We start from the raw sequence: 23,008 nt of genomic DNA, 5'->3' as shown, positions 1-23,008 counted from the left end.
ATCATTTCTGGGTCAACAGCTTTGGAATGCTATTTCCACTAGCAATACTGTAGATGGGGGAGGTTGAGGGGGTAGGGATAGTGAAGAATCAGATTTCCTATCATGGGTGGGCTGAGGAAGGGGATCACAGATGTAAATGGAATAAATAGAAACTTTTTTGTTGACAATCATGATATTCTTTTACATCCTGTCCTTGCCAGGCCATCCTGCTTCCCTCAAGTTACAATCTTAGAGAGAAAAATTCAGATTACAAAAATCTCACTAGGTAAAAAGTGGAATAATATTGATATAATGACAGTATTTTTTGTGTAATACTGTAGGATATCATATTCATATATTATACATATATATTTCATATAAATATTATATATATGTATATGTTATGTATATATATGGGTTTCCCATCAAGAAAAGAAAAGGGCAGGAGGACACAATTTGGGTATTTCAGAGGTAGGGCAAATACCAGCTGGAAGACCTGAGCTACTACAAAACTGACTGTCAAAGACAATAAAACTTTAAAGCCAGGCTTCATGGGAAGGCAAGGAAAAGAATTTTCTGCATTCTTATGGCATAATAAAGATTAAGCCAAAAAATTAAATCATAGTATTTTCCATAAATTTAGGGAAGATGATTCTTTTGCCCAGAAAAGCCTCTGGCCATGCCACCCCACAGGAGAAGGAGAGCCCAAGGCCGGCCCTGCCCTGTCCTGAGTTGAACTGTCTCCTGAGAAAGAGGGGAGAGGGAGAGCATATGGAGGTCAGGGTAGGTGCTGCTTTCCCCCACCTCAGCAGCTGGTGGAGGGAGCTGGTGAAAACAGTGTCAGGAAGAGAAACATCACACGGATCCCAAATGCCAGCTACACCTCTCTACTTTGAAATATTCTAGTCGCCACATGAAAAAGTGAAAAGAAACAAGTGAAATTAATGTGAATAGTACATTTTATTTAACCCAAGTCAACCAAATTATTATTACTTCAACATATAATCAACATAATATTATTCATGAGCTAGCTGACAGTTCTGTTTTTTACTTTCCTGGTGGCTCAGATGGTAAAGAATCTGCCTGCAATACAGGAGACCCCGGTTCAATCTCAGGGTTGGGAAGATCTCCTGATGAAGGGAATGGCTAACCACTCTGGTATTCTTGAACTTCCCTGGTGGCTCAGAATCTGCCTGCAATGTAGGAGACTTGAGTTTGATCCCTGGGTTGGGAAGATCCACTGGAGAATGGAATGGCTACCCACTCCAGTATCCTTGCCTGGAGAATTCCATGGACAGAGGAGCCTGGCAGGCTACAGTCCATGGGATCACAAAGAGTCGGACATGACTGAGTAACCCTTTCACTGACTTTTTTTTACATTGTTTTTGACGTGTATCCTGTATCCTTCACATACAAGACATTTCATTCAGACCAGTCATGTTTCAACTATTTAATAGGTGCCAGTGGCAGGTGATTGACTTGTTGGATGGCACAGCTTTAGATGATCATAAGATACACATGCAAAGTACCAATCCTCAGTTTGTTTCCATGACCTAAATGGCACAGCATCAGGAGTGCAAAGCTGGCCAAGGGAGGAGAAGAAAACGAGCTTTAGGTAAGCTACAATCTCTCCTGCCATCTCTACCAGGGCCTGTCGATAGCTTCTAGAGGATCTTGAGGTTTTCCTGCCCAGAGACCAAATATAGACCTATTGATACTAGACGAAGACTCAAAGAGTTTGGGCCTGAAATAAGAGGATATTCCAGTGGTCATGTATGGATGTGAGAGTTGGACTGTAAAGAAAGCTGAGTGCCGAAGAATTGATGCTTTTGAACTGTGGTGTTGGAGAAGACTCTTGAGAGTCCCTTGGACTGCAAGGAGATCCAACCAGTCCATTCTGAAGGAGATCAGTCCTGGGTGTTCTTTGGAAGGAATGATGCTAAAGCTGGAACTCCAATACTTTGGCCACCTCATGTGAAGAGTTGCTGGGACGGATTAGGGGCAGGAGGAGAAGGGGACGACAGAGGATGAGATGGCTGGATGGCATCACCAACTCGATGGATGTGAGTCTGAGTGAACTCCGGGAGTTGGTGATGGACAGGGAGGCCTGGCGTGCTGTGATTCATGGAGTCGCAAAGAGTCGGACACGACTGAGCGACTGAACTGAACTGAACTGAGGGTTGTGGTTCCAAGATCAGGACAAAGGTTTAAGAAAAGTCCCACTTGAGCAGAAAAGACCACATAAGGTCCAGAGGATAGAGAGTGGAAGCCAAACCCCACCATGGCTCTGCATTCAGCAAATATGGATTCAGGATCTGCTCTGTAAAAGCCACTGATCCAGGTGCTGGGCAGAAAGTTGAGGGAAAAAAAAATCTAAAAATCTGTTCTCTTTCTGGAAATTACACTCTAGTTGGGAAAGAAAAAAATAATAAGCAAAATATATAATGTGTGAGATACTGATAAGAGCTATGGGAAAAAATTAAAGAAAAGCAGGATGGGGGGAAGGTAATGGGGAAATATGTGGTTTTAAATAAGATAATCAGAAACGAGCTGGACAATGGAACAGAAATCTTAGAGACTTAACTTTTTTTTTCAATTTTCTTGCCACCTGTGGTGCAGGCAAGGTAGAAAGCTGAGGGCTCCAAACAGGGATGAAAACAGGAGAAATAAACTGCCTTATATCTGGTACATTTGTGTATAATGTGACCAATGGCTTCCTAAATTCATATGTATTTACATGGAAAAGATTGATAGTATGTGCTGCAAACTACTAACTGTGCTCCTCTCTGGGGATTACAGTGAACTTATGTTCTTTGTACTCTTAGCTGTTTTCCTGATTTTCTACAATCAATATAACCTACTTTAAACAAGAGGAGGGAAAAGCCCTCACAAACATTGTTTATGAAGAAAAGAAATAAAAATAAACCAGCTTCTTTTGCCATCTAACAGTATTGGTATGGACTTCCCGGTGCATCAGTGGTAAAGAATCCACCTGCCAATGCAGGGGACACAGGTTTGATCCCTGGGTCAAGAAGATCCCCTGGAGAAGGAAATGGAAACCCACTCCAGTATTCTTGCCTGGGAAGTCCCACGGACTGAGGACCCTGTCAGACTACAGTCCATGGGGGAGCAAAAGAGTTGGACATGACTTAGTGACTAAACAACAAGAATATTGGTATAACTGAGATATTTAACCACAGTGTGAATTTATGAGTTCCGTGTCTCTTTCTGTGTTCTCTCAGTAACAGCCACTCTAGCTCTCCCTTCTTTAGACATTTAACCAGCTTTGTTTTGTTCAGTCCACATGTCTAAATTTGTCAAACCTGAATCTTCCCAATGCAAGTTTTCTCATATTCAGCATCTAGCATCTTATTGTGCTGACAGCATCTTTTGGGAAATGCTGACAGGTCTGGGTTGTGATGCTCACTCACCGCCCCACATGCCATACAGCATCAGCTGTGACACCTATCCCAGCCTGCTTCACCACCTCTTGGTGTGCTTTCTTTTGGAAACTCCTTGTGTGGATAAAATCCCTAAAGACATTCCCATAAACTGCCATCTGGAATGTTGAACACTGTCAGCATGCTGCTTTATACAGATTTATCTGCAAGTAATATCATTGTTACCAAACAAACAGAGCCTCCTGAGAGCCAGCCCAGGGAGTTCTTTTAACTCTTTGAGAGAGAAGAGGTACACAAACTGAAATAACCAGAAAGGCCATTCTTTTGAAGTGATACCACTTGATGTTAATAGAACATCTTGATCTCCATTAAACCTCTGAGAACAATACAAATATTCAGATGAATGTATGAGCTTGGACTGACATCCTATTAACCTGTTGATCTTTACATCAACTTGCATTAGTACACAGGATTTTCAAAGGCTCATTTCATTAACCATGTTGAAAATACAGTAGATGTACACAGCTACAGAGAGTAGCTCATATTATAAGAACTTTATAATAAGATATTGATGATCTATACTTTCAAAGACAACAATGAATATTTTGCAAAAATGTTTGTCTTTTTAAGTATCTTTTAATGAGAACTATATTGTACACCCAAGAATGACATCTTTTGAAAAACTGAGAAATATTTCTTACAAATACAATGTTGAGCGGACTGGAGGACAGAGAGGTTAGAATCTTTAAGTGTTTCACTGTCCATCTTCCCTTTCAGGGCTTTACATCAAGGGAGCTCAGACACAGGGAATATTAGCCAAATGGGAAACAAATTACCACTTTAATAAATAAGGACAGAGTGCGAGGCTCTGAAAGTCTATAGCCTAGGATTCAATTAGGAGAACTAATTGACGTTTCCTAGTTTGTTTCTCTATTCCTAAGCTACATTTGCCAGAAAACTTTCAGCAGATTTTTGGTCCACTTACCACCTGATAGAACAGGTAGGCAGAAAAAAAAAAAAGGGTGAAGTGTTAGGTGTCTAGCAAATTTGAATAACACAATTAAACTAAGTGGTACACTGATGGGATAAACTAACATTTTGGAGTTCATATATATACACACACACACTATATATATATATATATATGTATAAAATAGATAATAAGGACCTACTGTATAGCACAGGGGACTCTAATATTCTGTAATAACCTATATGGAAGACGAATCTGACAAAGGACAGCTATATGCATAGTGAATCACTTTGCTGTGTACCTGAAACTAACACAATGTTGTAAATAAACTATAATATAAAAATTAAATAAAATAACATCATTTAAAATAATAACAAAAAACCCACCAAATTTCCAGGAATAAACCTTAGCAACTGTCAAGACATCTACAAAAAAACCCACAGAACATTACTGAATAAAATTAAAGGAGATTTAATTAATGGAAATGTATGAATTTCCATGTTAGAAGCCTTGCACTGCAGGCAGATTCTTTACCATCTAAGCCACCAGGGAAGCCTGTTAGAAGCCTTACTAGTGTAACAATTTTATTTTTTCCCATGGTAATATATAGATTCAACTTAGTCTAATAGAAAAAGTCCTAGCAACATTTTTTTGTGTGTCAAAGAAGTAATTTTTTAAGAAAAACTTTTTATTTTGTACTGGGGTATACCTGATTAACAAACAATGTCGTGATAGTTCCAAGTGAAGTGAAGGAACTCAGCCATAAATATACACTGAATCCAGTCTCCCTGAAACTCCCCTCCTTTCCAGGCTGCCAGATAACATTGAACAGAGTTCCATGTGCTGTGCAGTAGGTCCTTGTTGGTTATCCATTTTAAATACAGCAGTGCATACATTAACATCCCAAACTCCCTAACTATTCCTGCAGACATAAGTTCTGCGTCTATGAGTTCTCTAAGTCTATGAGTGTTTGTTTTGTAATGTCTCAATTAGGTGATTTTTAAAGTTATATGGAAATAAGTGGGATGAGGACAACCAACAATTATGAACAACAACAAATAAATAAAGTTTGAGACCTCATATACCAAATATTATTTTTTGGGGGGCTCCAAAATCACTGCAGATGGTGACTGCAGCCACGAAATTAAAAGACGCTTACTCCTTGGAAGAAAAGTTATGACCAACCTAGATAGCATATTCAAAAGCAAAGACATTACTTTGCCAACAAAGGTCCATCTAGTCAAGGCTATGGTTTTTTCCTGTGGTCATGTATGGATGTGAGAGTTGGACTGTGAAGAAAGCTGAGTGCCGAAAAATTGATGCTTTTGAACTGTGGTGTTGGAGAAGACTCTTAGAGTCCCTTGGACTGCAAGGAGATCCAACCAGTCCATTCTGAAGGAGATCAGCCCTGGGATTTCTTTGGAAGGAATGATGCTAAAGCTGAAACTCCAGTACTTTGGCCACCTCATGCGCAAAGGTGACTCATTGGAAAAGACTCTGATGCTGGGAGGGATTAGGGGCAGGAGGAGAAGGGGACGACAGAGGATGAGATGGCTGGGTGGCATCACTGACTCAATGGACATGAGTCTGAGTGAACTCCGGGAGTTGGTGATGACAGGGAGGCCTGGTGTGCTGCGATTCATGGGGTCCCAAAGAGTCGGACACGACTGAGTGACTGAACTGAACTGAACTAGAGTTATGTTGCTGCAATAGTGAGTGCGGTATGAGAAAGTGATAAGCTTAGACAAACTTACCATGGAACAGAATATAGACTCCAATAGTCTTTCTGTCCAAATTTAGTCACTGATTCATATACTGCAGTGCAGTGAGAGAAAGAGTGGTCTTTTTAACAAGTGGTACTGGATCATTGGATGTGTATCTGTGTGTGTTAGTCACTCAGTCGTGTCCGACTCTTTGCAACCCCATGGAGTGTAGCCCGTCAGGCTCCTCTGTCCAGTTAATTCTGCAGGCAAGAATATTGGAGTGGGTTGCCATTTCCTTCTCCAGGGGATCTTCCCAACTCAGAGATTGAAACTGGGTCTCCTGCGTTGCAGGTGGATGCTAGGGTCATTGGATATCCATATGGAAAAGAATCAAACTTGGATTCTTCCCTAGCTCACAACATGGTCAAAAATAAATTACAGATTTTTAAGCTCTAAATGTAAAAGGTAAGACAATGCAATTTCTAAAAGACAACATAAGAGTTTATCTTTCTGAACTTTGAGAGGCAGAGATTTCTGACACAGCACAGACAAAAATCACTAACCATAAAGCAAAACACTGATGTTACACAGTATTAAAATTCACATTTTATATTTATCAAAAGAAAAACAAATTCAAGCCATAAACTGAAAGATGTTATATATGGTATCAATGTTCAAAAGACAATACAGATTTCAATTAGCAATAATTGTGCCTCAGATAAACCAGACTGGCTATGATACTGCCACTGTGCAAAACTTGGAAGACAATATAAAGAACAAATGGAACTCTCCTACATTGCTGGTAAGGGAGTAAATTGGTATAGCCCCTTTGCAATATTTAGTAACAACTATTTTAACCTGAGGATTCAATTTCATCTGAAATACCCAACAGAAATGTGTATTTGTGTGCAAATGTGTGCAAAATTATGCTCAGAGTAATACTATTTGTAGTAGCCAAAAATGGAAATAATCTAATCAGACATTAATATTAGAATGGATAAACTGTGGTATATTTAAGCAATAAATCATGTACAGAAATGGAAATAACTATAGCTAGTTTCAAAATAAGAATACTGCCTTTAAAAATCAATGGTTTTCTAGATTATATTAAGTATTATGTATATGTCAGCAACAAAAAGATCTTGGAAATGTTTTGTATGTTTAATAGTAACTTAGTGTTCATATATTTTCAGTAGTGTCTTCTGTACTTGAGAGTTTACTTCCTATAATAAAAAAATTGTCTAATTCTTATGTCTTCAGGCACTTGGATTACTGGAATCAGAGAGTTGCTGTTGAATGAACAGTCACAAAACTTTGAAGCACAGTTAGTTTTACTCCATCTTGGTAGGATTCAATTTTAATTTTAAATAATTTTATTTTTTATGTGATTTTTTTAAGGTATATTTTCTTTTACTTTGAGATGAAAAAAAAAAGTCACTTACAATATACAATTTTTTTTTTACTTCTATAGGTATTTAATGTCTCTTTCACATGGCAACTATATCAACATATGTCTCACCATGAAGTCAAGAAGAGAAAATCCATGACCTTACAAAAATCATTTTAAAAAGACCATGTTAAGGCAAAACTGAGCAGGATGATTCTCGTGTACAACTCCCTTAACTTTACAGTAGGTGTACACTCACAAGACTTCGTTGTCTGAAGCAGAGATGATATGCCCAGCTCAATATCCTGCAGGAATAAAGGCAGTAAAGGAACTCTATTGTGGAAATCCTTTCCCAGAAACACCAGTACCACCGCCATCCTACTCCATCCTCAAGCCAACTTGGTCTTGAACTTCATTGACACAAACTGTTTGGTATTCCTAGGCCTCAGTGAACCGAAAGAAAAAGGCAGCACAAGGGGCTAGTGATCCTTCAAACCTCCCCTAAAGAGCATGGCCACAGGAGTATGGACGCGTGAACAAATGAGAGTCCTCTTAGGAAAGAAGTGTGTCATGACTGTGCACACTCAACCTGACTGGCTTCACTCCCAATCCATTTGTAGGTATGTCAGTGTCTGGCGCACACCGCTCTTTGGCCTACTTTGGCATGCCTACACCCTCCCCACCCAGCCTGTCACCTCTCCCTGGCAGGTAGGGCCTTGCCACTATACACCACTAGAATCAGCATTTACATCTAGTTGCTGAATTGAATGGCAAGTGACAATTTTTCATCACACTTCTTAGAATGATAACTGACTCTTTCATGAGTTCATCTACACAAGCACATAAAGGGACAACGATAGCCTTAATAACAAGCACCACTCCTGAGCAACTCCCACCCCCTCCGCAGCCTGCCCCATTCTTCTCATCTGTGCTTCAACTATGAACCTGGGCTCTGGAAAAGGATACACATGGCTTCTCTTATCACATCAATTCTGTGATAGTGAACAGGCTTTTAGTTTCATTTAAGGAATCAAAGCATGCCATGAATTTTTTTCCTTTTTTTTATAAAACTCAGATCAACTCAATTAATTGTTCTAGTTACAGCACGCCTAATTTTTCTCCAGCTGATTAACTAGAGAATAATCCAAATACATTCCAAATTATAAATCTTTCATGATTTTGGAGATTTTATACAAATGTACATTTAAGAGTGCTAATTTTAAGCAAATATCAAAGATGATTAAACATTCTCAAATAGGAGGGACAAACCAATGGATTATTTTATAGGTTTAACCACCAATCATAAACTTCTCTAAACAGAAATATTTTGATCTTTTTTTAAAAAATTCTTTGGGAAATTTCCAAGGACTACAGAAGTGAGTCAAGAATGTGTGCATAAGACATTTGTATTCTTTACTGTGTAAACACTAATTTATTTATTGAAATAATATGCTATTAAATATTTATTAAATAAATTAGCATTTTGCTGAGCTTCCCTCCAAAATCATTACTATGGCTCATGGCTATTGATATAACCAGGGCTCTGGTTGTTTCCCATGTCTGTCTTCCAACTGTTTGCTAAGTATTTATTCACCAAACACCATCTCTCAGAGTCAGCTATTCTTTGGAAAGCTCATGAAGTAGAAGGTTTTTGGAAATCATTGAACTTTCATTGAACCATAGGACTCTTGTTATCCAATTCTCTCATATTACAGATGAGCCTAAAAAGAGGTTTAGTGACTTGCCCAAGACCTTGAACTCACAGTCTTTTTTTTATGTGAGTAGAAAGAGGAACTGGTTTTAAATGTGGAGGACAAAATCACTCATTAGAATTTAACTTTTGGGGGAAGGATTTGGGAATCTAAGGGCAGGTTTCAATAAAGTTGATTAGAGAAAAGAACACCCATATCCTTTATATTCTGTTTAAATACGCATGGCTCTTTAGAAAATGTCATCAAGTTGAACAAAAGGGGTAAGCTGGAATGAATCCCCCACACAGATCAGTGTAAAAACGAAATGAGAGAGACTTGTAAACCGTATGGCTGCACGAGTATTGTCCATTCACACCACAACCCTCAGAACCACTTACAAGGCAAGCTAAGTGCAAACAATAAACAAGCAAGAAGACAGGTAAACAGAAACAGCGGAAATGACAAAAGTACATACCGCTGAGAACGCATTAAACCCATCCTCCCCACTGGAAAATGAGCAGAACACATTCAACAGCTGAGAATATGCGGCCGCACAATGCTCTCCCAGGTAATGTGCAAATGAGAGGCAGCATCTGGGGATGACATTTTCTGAAAATCTCCATTGCGCTCTCTCTGTATGTGTGTATATATATATATATATATATATATATATATAAAATATATGTATATATTTTATATATATATAAAGTATATATACTTTATATATAAAGTATATGTACTTTATATATAAAGTATAAAGCATATGTTTTCCTCTCTCATTTCTCTACTTCGGTTAATACTGGATAACATAATTCTTTCTCTAGTGATCTCACAAAATACATAAATAAGAGCATTTCCCCTAGTATTTTAATATTATTTATCATATTTATGCTGAAAAGAATCATGTCTTTCTCTTGCCCCATTAGCCAATGTACCTCAAAACTTTGGAACTTCATGACAGAAACTGTTTGTGAGACACATTTGTATTCTGTGGAGCACAATAAGCAAATTAAACAATTGAGAAGAGAGGTATTCCACGTAGAAAATTTTTCACATTTTCCAAAAAAACTAGGGGTACTGATTTCTAAAAATGTAACCAAACACACTGAAGGCACGAGTAACAACTACAATTGCCAGCTTGACATTATTGTGTCATAAACTGATGCACGAATCATTTGAGAGAAGCCAAACCCTTTTCTTTCTTAAGATTTAATTAGAGTATATTTTCAAGGTAAATATAAGCTATTCTGTCCATTTTTATATTTCATATTAAGTGCTGAACTGTCAACTAAGAGCATTCTTATTTTGTCATACTGGATTTCATGACAGAAGATATGCAATAGGCATTCTGATAGCAGAAAATGGTTTTTCTTATTTAAAACACTACAAAAATAGATTTTAACTATTAGGGAAAAATACTTTCCCCAATTTTCTCTTCTCATCTTGGGTGTCTGCATAGATGATTTTTATATAGTTCATATGAGGAACATATACATTGTTTTTCATTGCCTGCTTTTTCATTTAGCATAATTTCATAAATTTCCCCCATATATTTATAACCACTAGATGAGTCAATTTTAACAAAAAATTGAGTATCAGATGTTTCAGCTGGGTTGTCTTTATACCCTCATAATTACTGTCTTAATAGCTACAGAATATTCTAATACTTTTTTATACCATAATTTAATTAGCCACTTGGTGATTAGCAAGCATTTGCACTGATTCTCATTTTCTGTGATAAGTAACCCTATGGTAAATATAAGCATAATAGTCCTTTTCATCTTCGGATTATTTCCTTAGAATATATTTCCAAAAATTGGATATTACTGGATTAAGGAACATTTTGTCTCTAAAAAGTGCCTTCCATTTCAAACTGTCAGTAGGAATGTGTGAGTTTGCTAGTTTTCCCACATCTCCATCAACACTGGGTATTGTCATTTTAAATTTTTGCTAACATATTTAAAATGATATCTCATTGTTTCTTTCCATTAGTAATTAATGAGTATTTTTTTATATCTTAGATAAATAATAGTCCAGGATATTTTAATAGAGGGTTTTTGAACTTATTATTAGGTTTGTTAAAAATTAATTGTGGTTTCAGATCATGAATTTTAAATCATTATAACTAGGCACAAAAACATCTTTATTCATCAAAATAGGAATTGTTACAATCAACATATTGTTGTCAATAAGAAATAAGTTTGTTTATCTTTACAGCATAAAAATCCATGCTTTGGGATTCCACTAACTCTTAGAAAGCATTTTCCACCTTCTGCTGATTGTGGGAAGCACTTTCCCTGCAAAAAGCTATCCAGATGCTTCATGAAGTGACAGTCAGTTGGTGAGAGGTCAGGTGAACATGGCAGAAGAGGTAAAACTTTGTGGCCCAATTCGTTCAATTTTGAAGCACTGGTTGTGTGACCTGAGGTCAGGTGTTGTTCTGGAGAAGAATTAGGCCCATTCTGATGACTAATTGATGCTTTTGAACTGTAGTGTTGGAGAAGACTCATGAGAGCCCCTTGGACTGCAAGGAGATCCAACCAGTCCATCCTAAAGGAAATCAGTCCTGAATATTCATTGGAAGGACTGTGCTGAAGCTGAAACTCCAATACTTTGGCCACCTGATGCAAAGAACTGACTCATTTGAAAAGACCCTGATGCTGGGAAAGATTGAAGGCAGGAGGAGAAGGGGACAACAGAGGATGAGATGGTTGGATGGCATCACCGACTCAATGGACATGGGCTTGAGTAAACGCCAGGAGTTGGCAATGGACAGGGAAGCCTGGCGTGCTGCAGCCCATGGGGTTGCAAAGAGTTGGACATGACTGAACGACTGAACTGTTGACTAATACCAGCTGCTGGCCTTGCAGTTTTTGGTGCATCTCATTAATTTGCTGAGCATACTTCTCAGGTGTAATGGTTTCAGTGGAATTCAGAAAGCTGTAGGGGATCAGACAGGCAGCAGACCAAACAGTGACCATGACCATTTTGTAGTAAAAAGTTTGGCTTTGGGAAGTGTTTTGGAGCTTCTTGGTCCAACCATTGAGCTGGTCATCACCAGTTGTATAAAATCCACTTTCATCTCATGTCACAATCCGGTTGAGAAATGATTTGTTGTTGCGTACAATAAGAGAAGACAACACTTCAAAACAAGGATTTTTTTTTTTTTTAACTTTTGGTCAGCTCATAAGGCACCCACTTATCAAGCTTTTTCACCTTTCCAATTTGCTTCAAATGCCAAGTGACCAAAGAATGGTCGATGTTGAGTTCTTCAGCAACTTTCCTGCAGTTTTAAGAGGATCAGCTTCAACGGTCTTTTCAATTGGTCATGTCAACCTCAGATGGTTGGCCACTGTGCTCATCTTCAAGGCTCTCATCTTTGCAAAACTTACTGAACCACCACTGCACCGTACATTCCTTAGCAGCTCCTGGGTCAAAAGCATTGATGTTGCAAATTGTCTCTGCTGCTATATGACCCATTTTGAACTCAAATAAGAAAATCACTCAAATTTGCTTTTGGCTAACATCATTTCCCTAGTCTAAAATAAATGTAAAATAAACAGCAAGTAATAAGTCATTAGTAAAAAAAAATAAAGCGAGAAAAATGACGTGTAACATAATGGCATTTATCTAAGGATGTATTCCAGTATCAAACAGCAAAGTTTAACAATGTAAAACTTTGGAGTGGTTTAACAGAAATGAATTGGTGGGTTTATACTGAAAAACCTGAATGAAATTTATGTGCACCAACCTACATATACCAAGTACTGTGCTGTGGTCTAAGTGGTACAGTGATGAATAAAGCAAGATTTTGATCTTAAGGATCTCACCAAACAGCCTGTTTCAACATCTTTATTAATTTAAAATAACAAGTCATTTATTCCCTTTTTGATAATCAACTGACATTTTTATAGTACCTGTCTTTTTGGGGAAAGAGTATCTTTTTAAACATTCGTCCAGATACACTCATTTTGAGAAAGTTTTAAAATACAGAAATATTCAGAGACATATACAATAAAGGCCTGTGTACTCACCACCAAGAAGTGTCAAATATTAACCTTATTTATATAGTTATATGTCAAGCCTTTTTAATAAAGGAAACAAATTTAAGTCCTTTCTTTTTTGCCTTTTTCCTTTCCATTTCCAATTCTCCTTTTACCTAAACAATACAACCATGAATTTGGTGTATATCATCCCAGTTCACTGAATAATTAAACTTACAAAATTTCAAAATGATTTGTTACCAATACATAGTATAGTTTTGTGTGACTATTTACTTACATAAGTAATATTATACAGTGTATATCATTTTGCAACTTGTCTATTCCCTATTTTGAGACAGATCCATGTTGTACTATAAATACTGGGTTGGCCATAAATTTCATTCAGGTTTTTCAGTATAAACCCACCAATTCATTTCTATTAAATGACTATATAGCAATCCATGATGGGCTTCCCTGGTGACTCAGCTGTAAAGAATCCACCTGCCAATGCAAGAGACATGGGTTCAATCCCTGGGTCAGGAAGATTCCTTGGAGAAGGAAATGGCAAACCACTCCAGTATTCTTGCCTGGGAAATCTCATGGACAGAGGAGCCTGGCGGGTTACATGGGGTTGCAAAAGAGTTGGACATGACTTAGCAACTAAACAGCAACAAGTCCATGACATATGTATGTATTTATATATTCCCTTACTAGTGGACATATAGATCGTCTCCCTTTTTTAAGAAATGTGCTATAATAAATATTCTTACACCTAACTCTTTGTGCTTATGTGTGAGTTTTCTCCAGTAGATATATACTTCCAAGCAGAAATGCTGGATTGTAAACTATGAGCACTTTCAATTCTGTTTGACAATTCAAAGTGACTGCACCAATTTATACTCCTACTCACAGTATGTAAGAATTTGTTTTCTGGAATCCTCTGAAACTTTCAGACTTTTAAATTATCATCAATTGGATGCATGACAAATGGTACTGTTATTTCTATATTTATGTCCCTGATCATTAGAAGTGGGGGTTAACATCTTTTCAAATGTTTATTCTTGAGTTCTCCAGTCTATAAATTATCTGGTCATATAACCGGACCAGTTTGTTTATTGCCTCCTTTAAATAATGTTGATGACAACAGGTTGTTTACTGACTTTTGTTATGTAGAATAACTTTTTAGAGCACTATCTGTATTAACCTAACTGATTCCTCAGAGTAGAGATATGAAACAGGTTCTATAAGCATCCTTCTTTTTACAGATGAGGAAACTTAAGGCCCAAAGAAATTAAATAACCAATCCCAAATTAGAGCTGGTTGAGGGGTGGAACCAGAATTTAATCCTAAGTGGTCTTGTTCCAGACTATTAAAACTGTTGTTAATATTGCCACTCACACTACTTGAAATAATTAGTGTCATAAAACAGGAGGATAGAACTGACTCCAAACTCATATAATTTACATACTGTTTAATCACTCTCAGTGTACTTTCTTGTTTTGGAAACAAAAATATTAACAGGTGGAATAGATGCAAAGATAATTACAAGTGTAAAATGTATTTTACACATATGAATGCAGCATCTTCATTTTGAAGAAATTGGAATACTCAAAAAATGTATTTTTAAAGTATAAAAGTCATTCTATAGCCCAATGCCCAGATTGTAAAATCTTTTAAAATAAAATGATAATGATTTCATTTTTAGTGGCTGTGTGTTTTCCTTCCTTTTTAAATATATCTAGAATTAAACTGTTTGGAATAAGAAATTATTTCAACTCTAAATTAAGGAGGCAATAACATATCCATTTAAAACATATATCAACATGGAATTAGCATGTCAAATTGAACCAAAGTGGGAAAAAACCCAGCTCAGTTCTACAGGTACTAGTAGAACCTTTTTACACTTGAGGGGAGAACAAATCAGTGGAAAAAAAAAAAAAGTAATACATTTTTGCAGAAATGAACATGACTCCAAATTTCAAACTACAGACGGAATAAAGAGTGATTTTTCATGGCTCATAAAAATAAACACAACTATTTGCAGTTGAATTCTGTCATCCAAATGACCCTGACTGAAAGCTTAGAAAAAACGTTTTCTACACAGATGAGAGTAGAAAGCAATTTTCCCTCCTGAGAGCTTGAATATGTTGGTGGTTCAAGTCAAAGTAGATGAAAAGATAAATATTATGTGCTGCTCCTTAGGATGACAAAACCGCAGCAAGTTCATGTCTCTCACCATCTTCTGCACTGAGCACACACCTCTGGCCCTAAAAAGAAACCAAGCCAGGCTCCAGGGTCTCTACTCCTTAGCAGCTGAAGCTCTGGCTTAAGCTTCTTCCCAACCCCACCACATATTTCTCCTCTGCCAGCCTAGTGCCTGAGCTTACATCAGTCATTTTCAGTTTAGTATTGATAATTCCAGTCAAGGTGAAAATCTATCTGGAAAGGGGATATAACACACAGGGTCCTTACCATTCATAAACATCATTTTTTGGAAGAATTTCTAGGCAGTCAATTAACAAAGCTTTGTGGGAATGGCTTGGTTTAAAGTGAAGCTTTCAAGAGATAATCAACAGAAGTCTAGAAAGGAGTTTCCCCAATATTTTCTCTAGAAATTTCTAAATGCTATAGTTAGGAAGCATAGTCACTCTAGCTTGCTCTTTGTATAGTTACCAGGTTCACTGGCATTTTAAAAGCTCTGAGAAATCTTCTAAGATACAAATGATTGTAGTTTTTTGCTCGCCTGAATTTACCATGAATGAGAACACCAATAACAGAATGTTAATTGACAAACAAGAAGAAACTTCTTTCCTAGTGAAAAGAAAAGTGTGTGTGAACAAGAAACAAGCTCTTTAATAGGGTGATTGGCAAGGCATGAGCTAGGAAAGGTTGGGACTCACTGACAAGGGTAGATCAGAAGGCATACACAACTAATTATTTCTAATTAGAAAAACCCTCCAAAGTAGAAAACCCAGTTTTAAAAATGTTAAAAATTAAATACACTTTGTCATAAGTAATCATGTTGAGTGTTGCTTTTCCTGATGAGGTGTAATCAGGATGTGATGGGGAAATACACTAAAGTTAGCATCAGAAGTCTTGCACTGGAGTTCCTGTTCTGCCAGTTATTAGCTATGTGATATATGTGAAATTTGTCATTTTAAAGTTCTATATAAATGCAGGACATTATTAGAATCCAGGACAATTAAGGAATTGTTGATACACTCTCAGGATAGCAGAATCTTACATGTTTCCCCAAATAAATTGTGCAGAATCTTTTGAAGATTGTAATTGCTGTTTTTTTTCCAGTTTGGGGCTATTATGAATAAAGTTAGTATAAACATTTTTGTATACATTTTTTGTGGACACATTTTTATTAGGTACATTACCATCTATAATGAGTTTTCCCATTTCATTAGATTTTCTTTTTTTCTTTCTATATCTGACAGGGTGCTAACTTCTGCCCCAGTCTTCAATTAGGATTTTCCTCTATTGTTAAAGTAATATCTAATGCTGTTCTATTTCTTTTTGGTTTTTAAGAATTGAAAAGATATTTCGGAACATCAATAGAACATACGGGGATTCAATTTTTTCTTCTAAGGATGGGTGGAAAAAAACAGAGTTCTTTTGTCAAATGTCCACAGAATGACCTCTACAAGAGTGTTCTTTCTATCTGTTTCCATTATAGCTCTAAGTTGAAAACAAAACCCAACACCTATCAATAAGAAACTGAGAACTGCCCATAGTATATTTATACAAAAGAACATATTAAAATAACAAAACATTACACATGACATGGACAGTCTCATAGATATTATGTTGAGTGGAAGAAAACATCCCCAAAGAGTACATACTTAAAATCTTATATGAAATTTAACAACAGGCAAAAACCAACTGATGGGGAGAGAATTTAGAACAGTGTTTACCTCTGGGAATGGGATGATAGGGTGTGAGTATGACTAGGGTGATACCACTCTAATGGCAGAAAGCAAACAGGAACTAGAGTCTCTTGATGAAGGTAAAAGAGGAGAGGGAAAACTCTTGCTAGCTAAAAACTCAACATTCAAACACTAAGATCATGGTCTGTATTGTCAAAGCTATGGCTTTTCCAGTAGTCATGTATGGACATGTGAGGTGGACCATAAAGACGGCTGAGCACCAAAGAATTGATGCTTTTCAACTGTGGTGTGGGAGAAGACTCATGAGAGTCCCTTGGACTGCAAGGAGATCAAAACAGTCAATCCTAAAGGAAATCAACCCTGAATATGGAAGGACTGATGCTGAAGTTCCAATAGTTTGGCCGTCTGATGCGAACAGCCAGCTCATTGGAAAAGACTCTGCTGGGAAAGACTGAGGGCAGGAAGGGAAGGAGGTGACAGAGGATGAGACGGTTGGATGGCATCACCAACTCAATGGAATTGAATCTGAGCAAATTCTGGAAGACAGTGAAGGACAAGGAAGCCTGGCATGCTGTAGTTCATGGGGTTGCAGATAGAGTCAGACTCAATTCAGCAACTGAACAACAAATGACTAGGGTGATTACTAGGAAAGCTACGGGGTGCTAAAAGTGCTTTATATTTCATGTGGATGGAGCTTAATCACACACATATATATATATGGAAATTTACATCTAGTTGTGTACTTAATGTTAATACATTTGTGGGTTTCACTGTTTGCCATCTTCCGATCTAATCAGTTTTTCCTTAAAAAAAACAGAAAAAAATTTCATTTACGCTTTTTAATCAATATCCCATCTAAATTCAGTTTATACATGTAGCACCTATTCCTTCAAAAATAATTGATTACATCTATGGAGGTTGCACTGTGCTGAGAGATGTGAATGGCACATCCATGGTTGCTACACACAGACAGCTCTTAGCCTGGCAGAAAAGACAGCTGTGGATTAAATAATTATAAAATGATGAGTGTACATAAGCAATGTGAAACTCAATGGAGAGGTTAGGGAACAAAGTATCATTTAACTGGAATACCAAGAAGAATGCTTGCTAGAGGGCATGGCATGTGAGAAAGTCTTCTGGGGCCAGAAAAGTCTCCCCAGCATTGAAGCAGATGCTTCTGAAGTGGGGAGAGCCAGGGAAAAGTGGCTAGAGAGGTAAGCAGGGTTCAGAGAGATAGTTAAGTCAGTTCAAGAGAATAATTTAGCTGTTCTGATACATACAACAACTTCAAATTAGAGGTTATTTCAAATTTGCTTGCACGTGCTGTAGTCTTAGATCACTGTCAACATGCAATTGATTATCTTATAGTGGTTGTCCAGTAATGAAAAAAATCCAGATTAACATGGACAAATGGTTACAAATAGCTTTTAATAGACTACAGAACAATCCCAGGAGACTTCATGATTAGATGGTACGAGGGGGTTTACTCCAAGGTTGAAAATAATCACAACAAAAAATTGAGTTAACTGACAGCACAAGCTAACACGGTTTGTACGGTAGGGATTTCCTTGTGTCAACTTTTGATATATGAGAAAATTACACATGCATTGTATTTTTAATCACATTTAAAAAAACATAAAGAGTTTTAAAATGACATTCTAATGAAACTTTTGTAGAAACCTGAGGCACTAAGTTTGAAAACCACTGAAGTAGCCCAGAGATTCTGGGCTGAACTTTGATCTTGATCCTGTATATACAAATTTGGACAAGTCACAACTTCTCTTCCAATCATTTATAAAATAGTAGCTCTCTGCCTTTCCTGTTGTATTGTTCTCAGGAGCAAATATAGGGCAGACTTTTCTGGTCTCTTATCTTATACAAGGAACACCAAAGTTTTTCAGGTATCACTGTGCCCAGCATTAGGGTCTGAATCTTGATTTGGTCAATTAAGCTAATCCTTTGGCCAAGTACTCATTATGCTATTGTGACACTCTTCTAGGCAATGAGTTACAAAGGAGAAATATTCTAGGGTGCTTCTGGGGAATGTTTTCCTTTCTCACAGAAAGAGAGATTCTGGGAAGGAACTGAGAAGAAATCCCTATTTTTCCTCCTTTAATTGCTGTCATGTGAGGATATTTTGTTGGTGCCACTGCAGCCATCATGTGAGCATGAGAAGAAGTAAGATTCTACAACCAGCACTCTGGAATCCTGGAGTTGCCAAACCATTACTGTTACCACCTTCTTCTAGCATTCTTGCTGTGTGACCAAGAAAAAAAAGACAAAGAAGAAGAAAAAGAAAATAACTGCCCCCATTGTCTAAGTTACTGCCAGGCATTCTGTTAATTACAGCCAAAGTTATCTCAGATGACATACCGTGGCACGAAACATTTACAAACTGAAGGGCTGAGTACAATCTAGATGTTGTTGTTCAGTCGCCAAGTCATGTACGACTCTTTAAGACCCCAGGGGCTGCAGCATGCCGGGCTTCCCTGTTCCTCACCATCTCCTGGAGCTTAGCCAGTCTCATAGTATCTAACTACTCTCTCCTTCTCTGGATCCATGTGGTAATATGCTTTTCTAGATGACACTGCCTTTGAATAAGGAATTTAAGTCTAAACTTCTTTGGGAATGAATGTGATATAATAAAAAGCATATAGAACTTGGCACCCGACAAACTTGGACTTGAATCTGAATTCTATCACTTAGTAACTGTATGATTTTGGACAAGTCCCTTAGTTTTTCCAGGCTTCGGTTTCCTCATCCAAAAATGGAGATAATAATAGACTCTCCCTCAGAGAATTGTGTTATGAAATCATTTAAGACATGTAAGATGCGTAGATCACCGTCTTGTACATTGAAAATATTTTAAGGTGTTTGTTATCCTCTTCCTTCTACTCTTCATCATCACTTCTTTCTCTTGCATTCAGACAACTTCAAGACAGACATACACTACGTCAAATGCCATTATAGATCAGCAAATCTGATCCACCATAAAAACAGAGGATATGGGAGTTAAATCATTCAATATATACTCTCTAATAACTAGAACAATTCTTTTATCAGATAATGCTTTTAAAGAGTTTCAAAGTCATCCGAAAAAGTGTATGTAAAAATACAAGTACTAACACATTAACTTTTATATTTCCTTTGAGATTTTGCTTTTGAAAGTACTGGCAGGAGCTTCAGAGGTATTTTCATTTTTTGAAAATTTGGTTTTCAAAATACTTCTAATTGTTATCACTGCATTTCTTAATGCATGATTAAGAAGCAAGGGTGACTGGATTTATTTTTGGATTCATCTTATAATAATGGTTTATAAATTATCCAGTATAAGAATTATTACAACTACCTACTGTAATACAAAATACACAGTTTCATAAACAAATTCCAATGTGTCTACTTTAATTTCAACCCTTGCCACCAGAAAGTCAACACTTATAATTTTGATAGTTAAATGGCCAAAAGAGAAAGTCCCTTTATATCACAAAAATAAAAATTAAGAAAATAATGAATTCTTCAGTTCAGTTGCTCATTTGGGTCTGACTCTTTGTGACCCCATGGAGTGCAGCATGCCAGGCTTCCCTGTCCATCACCAACTCCCAGAGCCTACTCAAACTCATATCCATCACGTCGGTGATGCCATCCAACTATTTCATCCTCTGTCATCCCCTTCTCCTGCCTTCAATACTTCCCAGCATCAGGGTCTTTCAAATGAGTCGGTTCTTCGCATCATGTGGCCAAAGTATTGGAGTTTCAGCTTCAGCATCAGTCCTTCCAATGAATATTCAGGACTGATTTCCTTTAATATGGACTCATTGGTTCTCCTTGTAGTCCATGGGACTCTCAAGAGTCTTCTCCAATACCATAATTCAAAAGCATCAATTCTTTAGTGCTCAGCTTTCTTTATAGTCCAACTAACACATCCATACATGACTACTGTAAAAACCATAGTTTTGACTAGATGGACCTTTGTTGCTTAAGTAATGTCTCTGCTTTTTAATAAGCTGTCTAGGTTGGTTATAGCTTTTCTTCCAAGGAGTAAGCGTCTTTTAATTTCATGGCTGCAGTCACCATCTACAGTGATTTTGGAGCCCGAAAATATAAAGTCTGTCACTGTTTTCATTGTTTCCCTATCTATTTGCAATAAAGTTATGGGACCAGATGCCATGATCTTAGTTTTCTGAATGTTGAAATGTTGAAATTTTTATGAACGTTTTGTGAAAGTTTTATGAACGTTGAGTTTTGAGCCAACTTTTTTAGTCTCCTCTTTCACTTTCATCTTTAGTTCTTCATTTTCTACCATAAGGGTGGTGTCATCTGCATATCTGAGGTTATTGATATTTCTCCCACAATCTTGATTCCAGCTTGTGCTTCATCCAGCCTGGCATTTCGCATGATGTACTCTGCATATAAGTTAAATAAGCAGGGTGACAATATACAGCCTTGACATACTCCTTTTCCTATTTGGAACCAGTCTGTTGTTCCATGTCCAGTTCTAACTGTTGCTTCCTGACCTGCATATAGGTTTCTCAAGAGGCAGGTCAGGTGGTCTGGTATTCCCATCTCTTTCAGAATTTTCCACAGTCTGTTGTGATCCACACAGTCAAAGGCTTTGGCATAGTCAATAAAGCAGATGTTTTTCTGGAACTCTCTTGCTTTTTCGATGATCCAGTGGATGTTGGCAATTTTATCTCTGATTCCTCTGCCTTTTCTAAATCCAGCTTGAACTTCTGAAAGTTCACAGTTCACGTACTGTTGAAGCCTGGCTTGGAGAATTTTGAGCATTACTTTGCTAGCATGTGAGATGAGTGCAATTGTGCAGTAGTTTGAGCATTCTTTGGCATTGCCTTTCCTTGGGATTCAAATGAAAACTGACCTTTTCTAGTGCTGTAGTCACTACTGTTTTCCAAATTTGCTGGCATATTGAGTGTAGCACTTTCACAGCATTATCTTTTAGGATTTGAAATAACTCAGCTGGAATTCCATCACCTCCACTAGCTTTGTTTGTAGTGATGCTTCCTAAGGCCCATTTGACTTTGCATTCCAGGATGTCTGACATTGCAGACAGATTCTTTACCGTCTGAGCCCCCAGGCAATCCCAATGAATTCTTAGTACTCAACTAACTAAAAATGTCTTGAGCCCTCTGCACAGGGTCACCTGACTATAGGAACAGTTGTAGGATTTAATGACTTGGTCCAAGGCTTGCCCTAGGATTCTATATAAAAGAATAGTCTTTTGTTTTCTGAAATTAGTTGATGATAACAATCATCAGATCCAGTATGATGCATAAGAGAATCTCTTATAAGAAAATTTCCCCCAAATAAGTAAATGACATAATGCAACAGAGAAAAAGAAGGGCTTGGCACTACTGATCTGAATGTAGTAAGTAACAATAAAGAATAAAGCAAATGGCAAATAAAGAGCGATCATATAGCCTAGTTTTTCCCGGACCATCCCAGTGTACGCCGGTTGCCCCTGCACAAGTGCTCATAATGCCTCCTTTCACTCTCAAAAGTAACCGGGGTTGGATAATAAATTATATACAACAGAAAAGGGGATGATGTTTTTAGACTAGACTGTTGGGAAAGGCTTCACAGAACCAGTAGGACTTATAAGGTGACTTGATGACCAGGGCAGGGGGTGATGGACGGAGGCAGTAAGGAAAGTCAGGCTATAGCTCAATCTCAAATACCAACCAAGAGAGACCTGCTGAGAATGTGCAGGCTCTTCATTCATTCACTTCCTCACTCTTTCAACCAATATGTATACAGCATACACACAACACAGCGGGCACATTATAGTCAAGGAGCAGCGAGCAAGGGAGAAGTAGAATTTTCTAAAAAATTAACAAATAAACTGGTTATTTTTAGATAGTGATAAATGCTCTAAAGAAAATTCAAAAGGGTGACAGGTTAGTGGGGGGGTGGGGAAGGCTGGCTGTTCTAGACAAGGCTCTTGAAAGAGCTGGACTGTGAATTCTGACCTGACTGAAGAGAA

At 37.5% G+C, this 23,008-nt stretch overlaps 1 protein-coding gene and 1 non-coding gene across 10 annotated transcripts in view; both read right to left on the bottom strand.

Annotated features, from left to right (window-relative positions):
- LOC147374282 (uncharacterized) overlaps nucleotides 1–23,008 on the bottom strand; it is a 165,241-nt gene that overhangs the window by 92,646 nt on the left and 49,587 nt on the right. The gene's annotated exons all lie outside the window — the stretch shown is intronic.
- Nucleotides 6,677–6,811, bottom strand: LOC147374283 (U4 spliceosomal RNA). The gene has a single exon (XR_015163294.1). It is a non-coding gene; the product is annotated as a U4 spliceosomal RNA (small nuclear RNA).

The sequence above is a fragment of the Bos grunniens genome, chromosome 4 (assembly GCF_055505025.1).
Source record: "Bos grunniens cultivar Pamir isolate PY7600 chromosome 4, Bosgru_T2T1.0, whole genome shotgun sequence".
Classification (NCBI taxonomy): Eukaryota; Metazoa; Chordata; class Mammalia; order Artiodactyla; family Bovidae; genus Bos; species Bos grunniens.
This window is presented reverse-complemented; position numbering and strand designations above follow the sequence as displayed.